The sequence below is a fragment of the Pundamilia nyererei genome, unplaced genomic scaffold, assembly GCF_000239375.1.
Source record: "Pundamilia nyererei isolate P.nyererei 1_Seehausen unplaced genomic scaffold, PunNye1.0 scaffold00469, whole genome shotgun sequence".
Taxonomy (NCBI): Eukaryota; Metazoa; Chordata; class Actinopteri; order Cichliformes; family Cichlidae; genus Pundamilia; species Pundamilia nyererei.
The window spans coordinates 246,196-250,788 of record NW_005187870.1 but is presented as its reverse complement, the minus strand read 5'-3'; positions in this window follow the sequence as shown (position 1 = coordinate 250,788).

Here is a 4,593-nt window from a genome sequence, read left to right as displayed (position 1 = left end):
GTAGTAAACCTGCTAGGGGGCAGGTTAGCTTCACGGCGTGTGTCGTCATAGTGACTCAGTCAGGCTGCAGCTGAACTCGCTTTGTGAAACCGAAGACCCAGAGTTTTCGTTAACTCAGGGTATACTTACTCAGTTTTTCCACTAAACCGGCTTCCTGGAACAGGGCCCAGTGCAACGATACTCCGGTGTAAGGCTCAGTTATTGTATTTTTATTTTTTGAAGATGCAACAATGGGTGAGGCTGACAGATAAAATTATTTCATGGTGAGACCTGAAGGAGTCAACTGTGCCAAAATGAAATTAATTAAATACACCATTAAATAATTATTTAAATGTGGCAATAATTAATTAAAATGTGAAATAAATAAATAATTAATCAAATGTGTCAATAATTAATTAAATGTGTCGATAATTAATTAATTACATGTGTCGTAAATATTTATGTAATTAATTATTTCCGATTTTAATTAATTGTTGCCACATTTAATTAATTATTTAATGGTGTATTTAATTAATTCATTATGGCAGTCCTGGCGTTCCATACAAGTGAATCCCGTGAATTCCAACCACATATTTAGTCTGTCGTGGCAAATAATAGCAAATAAAAAAATATAATGAACACATTTAAAGATTGAGACTTTAAAAATATTGTACGGCCATTATACTCAAACTTCTTTGTCAACATCAAGTCAATCTGAGCTTGCATTTCAAAGTAAAAGCAGTTCAGAATGCTGCGGGCGGGATCTCTGGCCGTGTTCTCAAGTCATGCGTGGCTCAGCTAGCTGGAGTGTTCTTCAACCTTTCCTTCTCTCCGTCTGTAGTCCCAGCCTGCTTTGGAGGTTGCTTTTATTTTGAAATCGGGTTCCTGTTGTGTATTTTTTTTAAAAATCCAACACCAACCGTCGTCGATGCAACCGCTCCTTTATCTTGCGTCATGGAGCGGTTTGTCTCACAGAAAAGCGAGTTTATAGATAAGAAAGAAAAAAAGAGCAGCAGAAAAAGAAAAAAGACATCATTAGTCAGTTTGTACGACAGTCATTGTCCGCTGGACTTATCGGAATCAGTGGGATTTATTGCTTCGTCATGGAGATTTGTAACAGGAGCCTGTGTGTACACACAAAGGAGATGAGCTTCTCTCCTACACATGACTGAGGTAAGATTCACAGTAATAACACGTTGAGACAGTACTATTTATATTTGGTTTGAGCAGCTTTCATTACCGTTAGGAAACACAGTAGAAAAAAATCATAGTTATGTTAAGGGAAACGTGATGGCGTACGTCGATGCAGCCGTTAAGGCCTGTCACTACCCAATCCCTACCGAAAACCATTTATATCCCTTTAATGAATGTGTTTCGTTTGTAGTGCCAGGTAAGCCGCATGTATGTTAAAGTGTTGACAGAAAGGAAAATGTTAAATGTCATAAGAATGGCCTTCGCATATTTATATTGTTAATTTTTTGTTTGTTTGTTTGTTTCCTATTTCCTTTTTTTTTTTCTTTCAAGATGTTTTTGAAAGAAACAAAATCTTGTTGTCTCCCAATGAGAGTTTGTAAATTTGTGCAAGGTCTAAATAAATATTTTTTTAAAAATCCGGCACAACACCGGGACCCGATCGGTAGCACACGCATTCGCACGCACTCTTACGTCATTACGCATTCTTACGTCAGGTCTTTGCAACACTGCGGTGTTACGTTTTCCAACTAGACAGTGTGGAGCGGTCGCCTGATTATCTGCGTGCTGCCGTTTGTTAATCGGAAATGTTGCTTTTACTCAGGTTTGAAGTGAAGTATTAAAAATCTTATGCAAGCGTAGTTTGTATCGCAGTGTGGAGCTACATGCTAGCTGTAGGGTAACGCTAAGCCCCCGATCACCCTCTGAATGCGGTGTGCAGTTGATTCAAGTGTGTTAATGATGGATTTTTTGTGTTTCCACAGTTGTCTCGTATTCTTCATCGTAACCTCTAAAGGTGAGTCTTCCGCTGTCCGCTTTTATCCTCTTGCGTGGAAAAGATGTTCAGAACACAGAAGCCACCTGTAAAGGAGTGTTTCTGAACATCCAGTTCAGAGCTGCAGCTGTTTTCAGAGTGAATCTCATGTGTAGCTGGCACTGACTGCACTAGAACTATACGTTGTTCTCTTACACGTTAATGTCTTCCTGTGTGTTTGTGTGTCTACCAGAGAATGCCCTGTCAGTGAGCACTCGGAATGTCTGCGCTCCCGACATCCTGCTGAAATGTGCCTTCAAGCAGACCCGTTTTAACGGGAGGATCATGCTCTTTAAGGGTTCTGTTTGGCTTGCTTTTCAAGATAAGGTGTGTCGAGGACGAGTCCAGAACTCTCGTCACAGGTACAAAGAGGGAAACTGTTCCCTCCTCAACGTCCCAAGAAATTTGTACAACTGCGTCATCGCTGGGGTTGGCATGCTGACTGTACAGCTTTCGGTGTAAGGTTGGTAGTTTTCACAGTCCAGAGGTTCTAAAGAAGGGGTGGGCAAATGTTTAGGCTCAGGGGACATATGCATAAATATCAAACATAAACATAAAAAAGGCATTAAAGTACAACCTTCAAATTCAGATTTTTTTTATTTGTGTACACACACACACACACACACACACAGTATGACATGTGGTGAAATGCTTATTGCTGTACAATGCCCGACCATTAAATGACAGATTTCTACAAAAATTTACAGATTTTAACTTAGAAATTTACAGTAAAAATGTGCAAATAACAGTTTACGTAAGAAATTATGAATAAAAAGAAATGATAAATTGTAAGAAGTATGCAATCAACCTCTGTGGTGTGTGTGTGTGTGTGTGTGTGTGTGTGTGTGTGTGTGTGTGTGTGTGTGTGTGTGTGTCATCTTCTGGATGTTTGGAAGTTTGGCTGCACTTATTGAAGCATAAAACTCTCTTAACACTAGATATTCATTGGACATTAATTGATTAATTAACTGGAGATTAATCTGTTCCAGCTGCAACTGAGGCGCCATTTAAGGGTCTTGTGTGAAGCGCCACACCAGCTGAAGTGAGTTCAAATCAGATAACCAAGGGCCCACTTTAGAGAAGGGCTGGCCTGGTATCATTTCGATACCAGGAAATACCTTGCCTTCACTCTTGATTTATTTCAAGGAATTTTTGAGACATATTTTGTTAAGGCAGGTCTGAGTGATGTCTGTCTGCTCTTGTTGTTAGCGGGTTGCTCGGTGGAAAAATGCTGTGCCTAATAGAATGCCAAGCACGAGAGGATAAGATCACATGACTGCAGAATGCATACTTTGTCTTCCTGTTACAGATGGAAGCGTCTTCAGGCCCTAGATGACTCTTGGACCCAACACCAGGCTGCCTTCAACAATGAGCACTTTCCTCCTCTTCATTGTTCTCTTCAACAAGACTCCGGGCACAAACACTAGTCAGAAACACTACCAGCATGTACCTAGCAGGGTGGGTACCTAAAACCCCACCCTACCAACAACAGCAGTAACAGCTACAAAATTAATCGAAATTAAGAAGTGAATTTCTTAATCTTTTTTTTGTCACATTTTAATGAAGATTTGACAAAACAAGGATTAAAGGGGAAGTTTTAGACATTTTATTTTATCAGTGATTTGAATCATTTCATTACAGAGTGTAAAGTTAAAGTACACATGGGAACAAACTAGTGGTGCAACGGCTCAAAAGTCTCACGGTTCGGATCACGTTTTTTTTCGTTACGGATCGGAAAAAATTTCGGATCAGCAGAAAAAGAAGACAAAAATTTAACTCGCCATTTACTTAAGTATTTTTTGCCTATTAAAAAACATTCAACTCAAGACTCATTCCTCGCAATTATATAAAAGTAAATTAAGATGCAATATAGGGCAGTACAGCGCTTTCTATCTACCACTCCGTTGTGATATAATGAGCAGTCTCAGTCACGTAGCTTTCCATTGCCCTGGAGGTCCACCCATTTGTAGTTAGGGCAACAGAAGATGCCTGAGACAGCTCAGCCATAGCTTTAAACTTTTCCTGCTAATGCATGCTTGGAGCGATCTTGTCACTGAAGTGGACGCGCGACGGGATATCATGGCGTGGCTCAAGCACGTTCATCATAGTTTAAACTAGTGCTGTCAGCGTGAATCTCGTTAATGCCATAACTGCATTAACGCGGCAAATCTCCGTTAACTAGTTACCGCGGATCGCCCCGTGCGTGGGGCTGCACGGCGTCACTGCGTCAACTAACGCGTTGACTAGTTTAAACCCCTTGTTTTGCACAACTCGTCTGCAGCTAAACACCCCAGTAGCTTTTGTAATAGCTTTAGCCTGGTCGGATTGGGCAGCAAAGGGCTGCTTAAATACCACGAATTCCTCTGCTCCTCCACTTGGACCGCTAGCGCTGACCATAGCTATTGCTTGACAGACTGACCACGCGCACCATACACATACTTTTTTCGTCTTTTTCCAAATCGGATCACGTGCATGCCAAACAGTGGAGTGGGATCGGTTCAGATTACGGATCAACCGTGATCTGTTGCACCACTAGAACAAACTAATACACATAAAGGGTACAGCGGGGGACATAAATACTACTGCCTCATGTAAAACTGAAGTATTAC